The following is a 14,222-nucleotide window of genomic DNA, read 5'->3' as shown; positions in this document are numbered from 1 at the left end:
CTTATTTAATTGACCCCGAAAGAATGAAAGGCAAAATCGACAGAATTTCAACTCAGAATGTAACGGCAGATGAAATACTGTTAAGCACTTCGCCTGGCGTGCTTAAGATTCAATCCAATTATTTGATTATACTTCTCTCTTCTAAGCCTTATGACACAATTAGATATCAATTATTATTCACAATGCATGGGTGTATTGAACTGTCAGCAATAGTAAAAACAGGTTTGCAAAATTTAATTTTATCCTTCTGTGTTCTGAATTTTAATTCAGCAACAGGCAACTTTGCCTTTCAACCAACTAATAGTTATAAGATGATTACCAATAATAGTCTAGGCTTCATACATCTCACCTCACTTATCTTTTGTAAAAATGAGCTTCATGTTCTGTGTGAAGGAGGAAAAGACAGAAGCAGAGGGAGAATTACAGAGGCCTTATCTATCTACATTATTTATATTATTTACATTTGATGGATATTTGTCTTCATCTTGTTTGTTGTTAACATAACATTTCAGCTGATATACTCTCCAGCCTTCATCAGGTGTCTTGGGGAAATTTCGGACCTGGGTTCTCATTCCTAAGGTATTTTTCGATGTTATTATTATTAATACTATTATTATTATTATTATTATTATTCAGGTCACTGCCTGGAACCGAACTCAGAATCTTGGGGTTAGTAGCCTGCGCTTTTAACCACTATGCCATATGACCATGGGCATGTGGTATTATGAGCCAGGCTGTGTTGGAGGGAAGGACTGGAAGTGAAGGAGTACGACCTCTTCCCCGTTCACTTCGCTTTCTCCTGTTGACCATATGCCATGAATGGCTCTTCCGTAAAAGCCTCTATCAGCTGGACTTCTATTTTTTCTTTGCTTAACTGATCCTTCTCCTCCATTTCCAGGTATAGCGCCAATGCCGAACCATCAAGGTACAATGGTATAAAACTCGCTAGTTTATTTGGTCATACTTCTCTCTTCTAAGCCTTGTGACACTGTTAGAAATCATTATTATTCACAATGCATGGCTGTATTGAACTGACAGCAATAGTAAAAACAGGCTTGCAAAGTTTAATTTTATTCTTCTGTGTTCTGAATTCTAATTTAGCAATGGGCAACTTTGCTTTTCAACCAACTAATAGTTATAAGATAATTACCAATAATAGTCTAGGCTTCATACATCTCACCTCACTTATCTTTTATAGAAACGAGCTTCATGTTTTGTAGAAATCATTGAAATATATCAAGGGTAGATATTAATGGAGATGACCGAAACAACAAAGAGTCTGCCTCAAGCCTATGTACACACAAGGTCAAAACTTATCCAGATTTTCAAGACATTTATGCTTAGAGTAGAAGAAGAATCCCCACTTGAACAGGTGAGCAGTCTCTCCCATGGTCAGTTTCCCTGAGGTCACTGGTTGTCATTTTTATCAGAGTTTACTAAAGCTACATCAAAAGAAGTACTTTAACCAAGAATGCAAATCACCAAATGGTCTGAGAATTGAACTCTTAACTTGACAATCATAAGTCTGATAACATATCTACTGGACTATGGCCCTTCACCAATATAGATATTAGAGATTATAATTAGGTTTATCCCTTTTGGTTTCAGCCTAAGTGTGGTTGGATTTTATTTATTTATTATCTTTGTAGTATTGATAAAAGATTTAATTATCAGTAATGAAAATGTCTTCGGCAACTTAAATGGGTCAATAAGTCAGAAGTAAAGAGTTCATTTCCATGCAGTGTATTGAGAGCAAATCACCTTGGAGGAACTCATATCTCTTTTCAGTTAACCAGTAATATATTGGAATCAATTCATATACATTGGCCTTATGCTATGTAAGAAATCAATAACAGAAAGGGTATCCCAGGAAACATTAATATTAATTTCCATTCTTCTATTTGGCCAGAATTGAAAAATACTGGGAATTATTCTTTGTTGTCTCCTTTTTTTCCTTTCCTTCATCATATATTTTTTTTACTTTACTATGAACAGTAATAGATAGCGTCTTCTTTTCCCTTTGTATTATCTTCTTTTTACTGAAAAGGAAAGGAATCACCATTCTTTTATAAACTCATTTTCTAATGTTTTTGTTCAGTTGATTAATAACATATAATTAAGTGCATTTATTATTCAGTACTTTTACTGAAACCATTTTTCATGAATGAAAAGCATAAATTCACTTTCTATTATATAGATATGTTGAAGCTGAAGTTTTTTTAATTTTATGATTAGTTATGAGAAAATGAAATTTGGAGGGGATAGTATTCTTGTACTTTGTCTGGAGGGTTTCTATATGTAAAAATTAACAGTAAATGACTTTAGATTATATATACTTGATGGGTATTTGTCCTCATCTTGTTTGTTGTTAACACATTTCAGCTGATATACTCTCCAGCCTTCATCAGGTGTCTTGGGGAAATTTTGAATCTGGGTTCTCATTCCAAAGGTATTTTTCGATGTTGTTGTTGTTATTATTATTATTATTATTATTATTGTTATTATTCAGGTCACTGCCTGGAATCGAACTCGGAATCTTGGGGTTAGTAGCCTGCGCTCTTAACCACTATGCCATATGCCCATGGGCATATGGCATAGTTGTTAACACCAAAAAATACCTTAGGAATGAGAACCCAGGTTCGAAATTTCCCCAAGACACCTGATGAAGGCTGGAGAGTATATCAGCCGAAACATTATGTTAACAAACAAGATAAGGACAAATATCTGTCAATTGTAAATAATGTACATAATTCCTCATCTCTTAAATACAGAACTATAGTAAATGACTTTATAAATGGAAATCAAACAAGTACTAAAAATATCTAACATTTTAATTCTTGAGATTACATAAACCAATGTGTTTTTATTTTTTCAGATCATAGTAAACTATACTCATGTAAAACTTAAAATGGTGAAATGCCTTTTTTTTTTTTCTTTTAAGATCAAAGTAGTTGAAAGATTATACTTTAGCTGGAAATAATTTAAGTAAAAGTAATGTATTTCATTTCCTATTTAGAATTTTAAATGATATAAAATGTTGTTGGTTTTTTTTTAATAACATTCCATATTGTGTCTTATTTGACCCTCCAAGATCTCACCCTAATTCCTACTCATGCTCAAACTGAACATCTTTGAGACACATTTTCAGAATTGATACCCATTTAACTTTCTGAAAATAACTTTTATTAAATACATTAAATTTTCTTCTAATACACAAGGATAACATCTCAAAAACCAAACTTGAACTATTCCAAATAATACAAATTGTACATTCAGTACATTACTTCTTAAATTACTTATCCAAATTCATGCATTGGTTCACTTGAGTTATTTCCCTTAGTTCATTTTATTTTACTTTTTTGGTAATACAAATTATATGAAGCAAACATTATTTGTAGTTCGATTTGTAAAAATCTTTGTCAATTAAGTGGCAAACTCAATTTCTCCTCCAGTTTAGCAAACCACAATCAAAACTTTTTAGGTCCTTTTAGTAGAGTTCAGTCTGTTGTAGTATTCAGGTTAGGTGTCCAGCTTGGGGACACCTTCCTACCTCCTTCGTATTAGTCTAGGAAGCCCTGGGCAGTGTCCTCCTTCTGACTAAAATAAAACAAAAAGGAGGCTTGAGTAGACTATATGTTATGGTGATGAAGTCTGTTAAACTGAAGTATGTTCATTGTTGTCCTTTCACTGCAAACATCAAACTTCCTGCTAAGTATATAAACTTTAAGATATTCATTATTAATTTCTTGAAATTACCTATCTTTTTCTTTGAGAGTCACCAACAACTATTGCTAGTTTTAGTTTCCTTTCTGCAACTAAAGAAAATTTTCAATTGTTAGAAATTGTTTTGCATACAGAGTTCAACATATCATTTATCAACCCTTTTGTACAATGTAGCCTATATTGATAACATCATAATCTCATCTTCCCACAGTTAAATAACAGCTGTGTCCCAAGTACAAGGATTGGCAAATCTACTATAATACATATTTTTCAAAAAAACATGTGACAAAAGATGATTTCAACAATCAATAAACATCCCAAACAAATACAATTTTAAACATTGCACAGGTAAGATGTATTCTTTGCAGTTCTTATTGATATAGCTTGTAGAGAGTTAGTATACCATCTGGAAACTTGCTTTCATTTTTTTCCCTCAACTTTACAATTTTTGCTTTTGTTCTTCCTCTCTATTCAGCAGTGCATTGACATATGAAGTATTGCTGTGAAAAATTTTGCAAAACTGATTTGCTGCTCCAGTCATGAAATAGAGGCCCATTGTTTCACATGTGTGTGTGTGCTTGCTCAAATGACATTGACGAAAGTTCTTCAACAACTTACTTGTAGCAACAGTTGTTGCCATCATCAACAGTTGTAAGACTTTTTTTATATTGCTCACTTTGGTCTAGAGTGCAAGTGTAGCTTCTAGAGGCTTGCTTTTATGAATCCCTCACCAGTGGTATGTTATTCTTGAGAACTTTGATGACAGCAGTGTTATTGTACATGACGTCAGCAAAATCTTCAACTCAACCCAACAAGAGACATTTCTGATAAAGTTGTCCATTTATGGACTCTACTCAAATTCTCCTTTCTAGATGTCTCTTGTCAAATAACTTCATTACAACATGTGATGACATAGCTCTCTCTCTCTCTCCCTCTCTTTCTCTCTCTCTCTCTCTCTCTCTCTCTCTCTCTCTCTCTCTCTTTCTCTCTCTCTCTTTCTCTCTCTCTCTCATACACACACACACACATCAATCTACATAATATCAACTTCAGTCTATCCGAGTATTTGGTTTCATCTCCCTACACTTGCCTTTCTATAGATAGATGATTTTTTTTTTATCACTTCAAACCATTCATGCTCTGACATAGTTTATACCGTGTTAGTCAGAGTAGGGTTGGTCATAACCTTTGCAGGTCTTCCCAGATTTATGAAATTTATGCAATTGATGTCCAAGCAGAACGTCTGCAGATCAATGTCAGCAGTATAAATGTGAGTGAGGAGGGAAATGGAAATCTAATCAGAATGCTTACAACAGAGTGAATTCTTTCAAAGATATAGAACAGGCATGGGCAAACTTTTTCGAGAAGCAGGTTGCATGAAACATGGTTCATCATTAGATGAGCGATACTATTAAAAACTTTGAAGGTAATTCTCTGTTAAGTGTGTTATTCAGAAAATCCCATAGGCCATAGTTTATCTATGACTGGTATACAAGAATTAGTTGATGGTGTTAAACTAGCTAACACATTAAACTTATTATACGTCTGTCAATAAAAAAAAAAAAAAATGGTGTACCATCAAAGTACCAGCACTGAGTGTTTGAGTAGAGAACTTGAATGAAATGGGAAGGGGTTATGGTTCAGAAGAGTCAGGTGTGTTTGGTGGAAGGAGTAGATAGCACTATAAAAAAGAATATAAAAAAGTACAGACACACAAGAAAAGAATAGAATATCCAGTAAAAGTTATGAGAATCTTTGTCAATAAATATAGGTGTAGATGTGGCTGTATGGTAAGTAGCTTGCTTACCAACCACATGGTTCCTGGTTCACTCCCACTGTGTGGCACCTTGGGCAAGTGTCTTCTACTATAGCCTCGGGCCGACCAAAGCCTTGTGAGTGGATTTGGTAGACGGAAACTGAAAGAAGCCCGTCGTATATATGTATATATATATATATATATATGTATATGTATATATATATATATATATATATATATATATATATATATATATATATATATATGTGTGTGTGTGTGTGTGTGTGTGTGTGTGTGTGTGTGTGTGTTTATGTTTGTGTGTCTGTGTTTGTCCCCGCAACATTGCTTGACAACCTTAACTTAGCAGTTCAGCAAAAGGACCGATAGAATAAGTACTAGGCTTACAAAGAATAAGTCCTGGGGTTGATTTGCTCAACTAAAGGCGGTGCTCCAGCATGGCCACAGTCAAATGACTGAAACAAGTAAAAGAGTAAAAGGGTAATAAACATACATCTCCCCGTGAAAGAATACACTATCCTAAAAGTTTGAATATATTACTGTCCATAAGATGTCTTTTGCTGGTGGTTGTAATGGTGGTGATAGTGTATATTGTAAAGGTACTCAGAACCTTCATTACACATAAACATGGACATCTAATTTTCATTCTTTAAACATGTGGGTCACCACTTGCTTTCTTTTAAAGACAATAAGAAGATTGTTCAGAAAAATTTTCTTATTATATTGTAACGGGATTTATAATTGTAATGATTAGTACTGAAAATGGTGGATTAATAGAATCAGTAAAGCATCAGACAAAATGACTTATATTCAGGAAAGTTCTTTTACATTCTGAGTTCAGGTCTCACCAAGATGAACCTTGCATTTTATTCTTCTAGAAATTAATTACTAATCATCCATTAGTGTTAATATGATTGACTTAGTCCACTCCCTTATAATTTATGGCTTTGTGCCTATGGTATTATCATCATCACCATCATCATTCATCAGTTTTCCATGCTGGCATGGATTGGATGGCCTGACAGGAACTGGCAAGGTCAGGGGCTGCACCAGATTCCATAGTCTGTTTTGGTTTAATTTCTATGGCTGGATGTCCTTCCTAATGCCAACCACTTCACAGAGTGTACTAGGTGCTTTTTGTGTGGTACCAGCATTCATATCAATGCTTTTTACATGACACTTTGGTTTTCGGATCTTAATTCTGTTGTGGTGGGTAGGTTTTCTCAAGTCAGTAATGCACCACATATCTTGATCCTCTGTCGTCTCCTTCATAAGGTTCAGTGTTTTGAGATTGACCTTCAATATTTTGTTTCATGTCTTCCAATGAATTGTGCAGACTGTTCCAGACTAACCAGGATGAATGCTGCTAGCGTTCAATTAGACTTTCTATAAGTATTCCATGGATACAGTTCTGCAGAAGGAATTCTAAGGGAACTGAGCAAAATGTTTAAACTGTTTTTGTAACTGCATTTCTATTGAAATACTCTGCTTTGTTTCAAATACTTTTGAAAATAAGGAATAATTTAATAAAATAATTGTCGTTAACCTAGTGTTTGGAACATAAATCATCATGAAATTTTGAATGAAGATTTTTATTTAAATCAGTTTAAAAGAAAAAAGATGTATTGTAGAACCAGGCAGGTTGGTATCGAAAAGTTTAATGAAGAATTGGTATAGTGAGACACAATAAGGAAAGTAGTTATAGAGGCAAGAGAGTTGGACAACACTTAACCAATGATTGTATTGAGTTGATGAGTCTTTATCAATTAGATGGGCAACCAATTGGGGATTAGGAGTATTGTGTGTGTGTGTGTGTGTGTGTGTGTGTGTGTGTGTGTGCGCGCGTGCGTGTGTGCGTGCGTGCATCTCCATTCATCTATTCATATAAAAAGAATTTCTGAATATTCCTGTACAAATTTCTTTTATGTTTTTTTCAAAAAAGCAGTCCAGTAAAGAAACTAATTCCTTTGTCACCCAATCATTCCATTCAAGCAGACTTTACAAATTACAAACTATGTAGTAATTACTCTATGTATCTTATGACTATTTTTTTTACATATTTATGGTCAACAGCATTTCCTCTTGAATACATCACTAAAGTTATGAAAAATCTCATACTGAAAATATAGTTCACAAGAGTAAATTCAGTGTAAAAAACAAAATAAATAAACCATCAATTGAAAATGTTTAACAAAAGTAGTTATACTTGTTTAGCAAGTCTGAGATTGTGTGTTGAAACTAAAACAGTTAGAGTTATGATAACTATTTAAAGTGTAACCTTATTTATCTAAGTACCCCTGGGTGTCAACATGCATATGCAAAGAAGAAAAAGAAAGAATATAATAGAAAAAAAAAACAAGAATATTTTTAAGAGACACCAAAGAGCAAAAGTTTTCCTCAAACTTTTGATATCGTCATCATCGTCATCATCATCATCATCATCATCACCACCACCACCACCACCACCACCAGCAGTAGCAGCAGTAGAAGCATTACTATCATCAAGTTTAGTGTTTGCTTTCCGTGTTTGCATGGATTGAGTGGTTTGAAAGGCTGTGACAAGTCCCAACGTCAGCTTCAGCATAATTTCTACAACTGAGTGCCTTTCCTAATGTCAACCACTTTACAGTGTGTTTTTTCTCAAATTCTATTATTGCTGTTTTTTTAAAAAATATTCAGTCAGAAGAGTGAGTGAGTGAAAGAGAGAGGGGGAGGCAGGTTTATGACTCAAATTCTTACAAATGAGTGTGTCCTGATAAAGGTATTCAAGAGCACAGGTAGTGACACTAAACCAGATGACACATTAAGTCTACCACCCTAAAATGGGAATAGTTCTTTTGGTGGCCTTCTACACAGTTGCCATCTTCCAGATTTCACTCATAAAGCTTGAGTCAATCCAAGGGTAAGGCTGTTACTCATAATGTTGCACAGTAGAATCATACCTGAAACGACATAGTTGCAAAGTGAACTTAACCACACAGCTATGTTTGCATCATGTAGTATAGTCAATCTCTGATACAAAAGTTGTTCATGTTGTTATATTCAGTAAGCATTTCTCAAAGAGGGAAATGGTTTTATGCTAGGTGTTGGGAGGTTAAAATATGAAAGAAGAGTAGAAACAGGTTTGTTGCCGTAGAGGAAATACATGGTTATCTTGTATTAAATATGAATGGGTGAGAGTAATTGGTAAAGTGGTTAGGATTAAGAAGGGCATTTAGGTGCAGAGACCATGCCAAGGTAGACATCAGAGCACAATGCAGCCCTCCAACTTGTTTCATCTTGTTGAACCATTCAATCCATGTCAGTATGGTTGGTGTATAGATGTTAATTGATGATGATGATGATGATGATGTTTTCATTTAAATTTATGATTTATGACTTTAAATTTATGAGTTTTTAAATGTGTCGTCATCTTTAAGGCAGTAAGAACCTGTTTAAAAGTAATTTATTGTTAACATTTTATGAAATAAAAAAAAATATTGATTATTTGAGATGTCTACAATCTAATCTATTCTATATCCCTTACAACTATATTCTTAATCTAAGCAAAGACTTTCTTTATACAACTTGTATAATCCCAAACTAAAATATGTCAACTTATCCACCAAACACATCGTTGCCAGTGCTCCTGGACTGGCTCTTGTGCGGGTGGCACATAAAATACACCATTTTGAGCGTGGTCGTTGCCAGTACCGCCTGACTGGCCTTCGTAGGATTTTCGAGCGAGATCGTTGCCAGTGCCCCTGGACTGGTTCTTGTGCAGGTGGCACATAAAATACAGCATCTTGAGCGTGGCTGTTGCCAGTACCGCCTGACTGGCCTTCGTGCAGGTGACATGTAAAAGCACCCACTACACTCTCTGAGTGGTTGGCGTTAGGAAGGGCATCCAGCTGTAGAAACTCTGCCAAATCAGATTGGAGCCTGGTGTAGCCATCTGGTTTCACCAGTCCTCAGTCAAATCGTCCAACCCATGCTAGCATGGAAAGCGGACGTTAAACAACGACGATGATGATACACTAAAATAGATGCCACACAAATTGTTTAAACCTTTAGCATTTAAACCAGCCATATCCGGCTCAAATATTCCATCTGTTTCATGTTCAACCTAGGCCAGGTCTGGCCTCTCACACCTACTCTACAATATTGTTCGAAAAATAAACCATCACATCATCAAAATCTCAAAGCTATGAGATAATTTGTGATTAATACAAAATAATATGAATAAGCATTACATTTGACAGAATAATCTGAATGCTAAAGAGTGAAGCCCAAATTTTTACCCAACCAGTATTTGTATTCACTGTTTCTAGTGTAGCCACAAATAAAATATCTGGTTCAGTCTATACATAACATCTGGCATACCCTTGTATTAGAATTGTGAGTTACAACCAAACCTTATTATTACAGATCTGATTGAAAAAGGGTACCTGGATCTACTAAAAACAATAAAGGAAGCTTTTTTAATGGATATGTCAATAGTTCTATAGATTATGAAAATGAAACATAGTGAATGAAGAGAGAAGAGATGCATGTGAGGAAGACAGAAGAAGAAAATCTTTCATGGTTGGTGTTTGTAAAACAGAATGTATGTAAGGAGTTAAGAAAGGCGTGTTGTATTTGAAACATCAGTCACTACCTGCATGAGGATTTCTGATTTTATTTGTTGCAGACATTCTGTTATACAAATATCACAAAATAAATAGAACTTCATGAACTTTGGTCAACAACATAAACATGTTTTTCAAGCAGCCATTCTTTCTCAAGCAACCATTCTTATATAGGCTACCTAATTTGCTTTGAATTATTTCTATTGTATGCTATACGTTTGCATATAAGTTGGGGTAAACATTGTCATAAAAGAACAAGTAATTATCCAAAGTTTTACTTTAAGGAGAGCAGACAAAAGCCATACAGTTAACATAAGATTGTACCCAAAGCCTTTTTTAAACATATTGCAAACTGAATCAAACCTCAACATATATAAAGGAATAGACAGGCACTCCATATCGTTTTTGGGGTCAACACATGGTAGACAACAAAAATATTACAAATACTAGCAAAAGAGATCTCTACTTTAGACCTGCCGTCTCCATAAGTAAATACTTCTGTATACAAAATAATCAGTAAAGTGGAGGGAGGATTCAATATAGTTGATTATCTTGCTGAAAATAGCAGCCAACATCTATCACCTTCGAAAAGAAGGATGTATTGGATATGTGGTATATTGTATGAATAGTGCACTACATTATGGCTATGAAAGGGATGGGAAAGGTCTTGGCTTCAATACCTTTGCCAAGGAATTGATCAAAGCTGACCTGGAGGGGCTAAACAGGAAAATGTAGCAAAATGCTCACAACAGAGAAGTATAAAAATATACTCTTAATAAATATATGATCAAGTCTCAACAAAAACTCATAGAAATGATATTTCATCAATTTAAAGTTACAAAGATATGTTCTCTAATATAATCATTAACAGCTGAAAGGCATACTAATCAGTCATGCGTTCATCTACTGAATACTCCCATTCCACTTTTTATACCTCTTCCCCCTCCACCTCTAAACAACCTTTTTACATCTTGCACCACTGATATTATTTTTTTTTGTTTTGCTGTGAATTAGTCATAGGAAAAGGGGCAGTTCTCATGACTTTTTTGCAAAATTCCCAAGACTAAGGGAGAGGGAGAAAGAAACCATGACTCATGGTTTATTGTGAGACCAGTGACCTGATCTGAATATACTCAGATAAAGAACAAGGACTAAGCAGTGTTGTTAAGCTGTATGGTGAGTAGTCTATAAGAGACTCTCCACAAAATACTCTAGATTGGTTAGAAGCTTGGACTTAGAATTCCTCATTACTATTCTTTAGCTATTGCGATAGCTGTGTTATTGTTATAGAAGTGCTATTACTATAGCTGTGCTATTGCTACAGCTGTGCTATAGCTATAACTATCCTATTGTTAATTCTTTCTGAATAGGTACCAATAGTTGAATGACTATAAACATAAAACAGCATAACCAAAAAAGCTGTTTTAAGCATTTCTAACCAAATACTTTATGACATAAAGAGGCAGAGATATTTTTCTACAAAACTCAATTTCATACATAACAGGTCATAATTAAAACCATTCTTAAAATGGTTCCACACAAAGATTTATATACATGAATCTCAGTAACAAGTCAGAAAGCAAACATAAAAGAACTGTATAGCTTAAAAATAGCAGTAAAGCTCAAACAGTATGTAGTAGTGATTTGAAACCAAACTGCTAGGTAACTGGTTATACATCATGATTGAACCACAGTTGCATGATTAAATCTTTTGGAATCTTCTTGTGCCCTATAAAAAGCTTTTGATGCCTATACTCTTTATGGCTGCATGATGTGTCTCCATTCTTGCCACTGTCGGATGACCCAGGAAGATAGTTAAGATACAGGGGTTGGACAAAATAATAGAAACACTTAGCATCATAGCATCATAATTTTGAAATATCTATAAAACCGTCAAAAGCTTGTTTATTTTTATGCTTTATGATTTATTATTAGTGTTGCTTAATATGTTTTGCTAAATTTGCTGTTTCGTTTCAGATATCATCAGGAAAAGGTAATCAAAATTCATTAAAATGACAGATCTATTGAACTTTCAAAGAGGTGAAATTGTTGGTGCTCATATGGCAGGCACTAGTGTAACAAAAACAGCCAAAATGTTTGGTGTATCAAGAAGTACTGTCTCAAAAGTAATGACAACCTTTGAGAAAGAGGAAAAACCTCATCAAAACAAAACTCCAGAAGAAAACCAAAACATTCAGATAGGGACCATCAGACTCTTGTGTGAATTGTTAGAAACGATCACAAAAGTACAGCTCCTAAAATTACTGCAGAGCTTAATGACCACCTCGAGAACCCAGTTTCCACAAAAGCTGTTTATCGGGAGCTGCACAAAACTGGATTTCATGAGAGGGCTGCAATCAGAAAACCACTATTTTCGAAAATAAACATTGAAAAGCATTCAGAGTGGAGTAAAAACCTACAGAATTGGTCCCTAGAGCAATGGAAGAATGTTATTTTCTCAGACGAGTCATTCTTTACCTTATTTCTGACCACTGGCTGAGTATACGTGTGCAGACAGCCAAAAGAAGCATTTGACCCAGACTGCCTTCTTCCAACTGTTAAACATGGAAGAGGATCTGTGATGATCTGGAGTGGGGGTTATATCTTGGAAATCTGCCAGCTCAATGGTTTCCCTTCAAAACTATTTAAGCATTTTATCTGATCAAATTCATCCTATGGTTGCGGAACTGTTTCCAGAGGGAAATGCAATCTTTCAGGATGTTAATGCACCAATTCACACAGCTAAAGTTGTTACTGAATGGCACGAGGAACACTCTAGTGAAGTTGAAAATCTTATCTGGCCACCACAATTCCCAGATCTCAATATTATTGAACATTTATAGTGCATTTTTGAAAAACAAGTAAGGAGTCGATATCCTCCACCATCATCACTACAAAAACTGGAGACTGTTTTAGCTGAAGAACAGATAAAAATTCCTTTGGAAACAATTCAAATTTTGTACGAGTCTATACCTCATAGAATTCAAGCTGTAATGACTGCCAAAGGCGGTCCTACCCCAAATTAAGATAAATGTGTTTGAAATTTGTCCAACCCCTGTAGATGGCAGATAGATGATCAGAATCTCTATTGCCACAAAAATAGCCCAGTTGTTTCCAGCCACATGTTACCAGCCACATGTTGCCAGCCACATGTTGCCATATCAGTAGCTTGTTGTAAACAGTATATGTCTCCCAGTATGTAATTCTTATTGTTGTTATCCTTAAAAGAACGGTGGAGTTTGACTTTATGTGCAATAATAAAATCTGTTTGACGTTTGCAGGTGATACTTCTCCACAGAACCCAAGAAACACAGTTTCATTTATCAACTCAACTAGTCACCACCAGAGACCAGCTGACAACACAATAAACCACTCAAATGACAAGTATAATACATGAAGTAATTTATATTCTCATATTACAATTACAAATGTTATAATATTGGAAATTGGCAGAACCAAAGTTCAAAACATACACTTCTTTAAACAAAATGCAATTATATAAAATAAGATGATAGAACAATATTCCAAATTTATAATTTTAAAAACAAGAAAATCTTTGAAACTAAAGCTCTGTTTTTAAACAAATTACAAACTGGAGGAAAACATCAGTCATACAGCATGCCCACAAACTAAACAAGGCAAAAATATCTCATCTACATACCTACCTGTTATTAGCTGCTAACCAACTTTCAAACTTAATGAAAAGGTAAGATGATAAATACATAATTCTAACATGGTGATGATGAGACACAACCTATTTCATCATTGGAATATCACTAGTAGTGTTGTCATTATGCTGTCTTGCTAGAACGAATCAGTCTGGCTAAATAAATTCCTCTTCAAGTTATAACAATGATTTAATTTGAACTCAGCATGGCATCCAAACTGAATATTCCAGCTGTTTATAGCAAAGATTACAACATCAAAAGTTTTTAAAGCTTGCTGGAATAAACCAATGTAAATTAAGTATTTGAGTTTAGGTATTGTACACTGTTGATGAAGCAGAATGTTGGTATTTTAATAAACCTTTTGAGTCATTTAGCATACAGTTGAATCAGCAAGCTGTTGTTAAAACTAACATAAAATAATAAACAATAACTTTGAAAATGAATGGTCAT

The 14,222-nt window shown here is 34.6% G+C and overlaps 1 protein-coding gene across 1 annotated transcript in view; it reads right to left on the bottom strand.

Annotated features, from left to right (window-relative positions):
• Positions 1-13,989, bottom strand: part of LOC106870398 (beta-hexosaminidase subunit beta) — a 132,090-nt gene extending 118,101 nt beyond the window's left edge. Inside the window, exon 1 of the mRNA XM_089361145.1 lies at positions 13,770-13,989. The gene's annotated coding sequence lies outside the window, so the exon portion shown is untranslated. The remainder of the gene's footprint in view (positions 1-13,769) is intronic.
• Positions 13,990-14,222: the final 233 nt, after the last annotated feature.

This window comes from Octopus bimaculoides, chromosome 1 (genome assembly GCF_046866305.1).
Source record: "Octopus bimaculoides isolate indiv1 chromosome 1, ASM4686630v1, whole genome shotgun sequence".
Lineage (NCBI taxonomy): Eukaryota > Metazoa > Mollusca > Cephalopoda > Octopoda > Octopodidae > Octopus > Octopus bimaculoides.
This window is presented reverse-complemented; position numbering and strand designations above follow the sequence as displayed.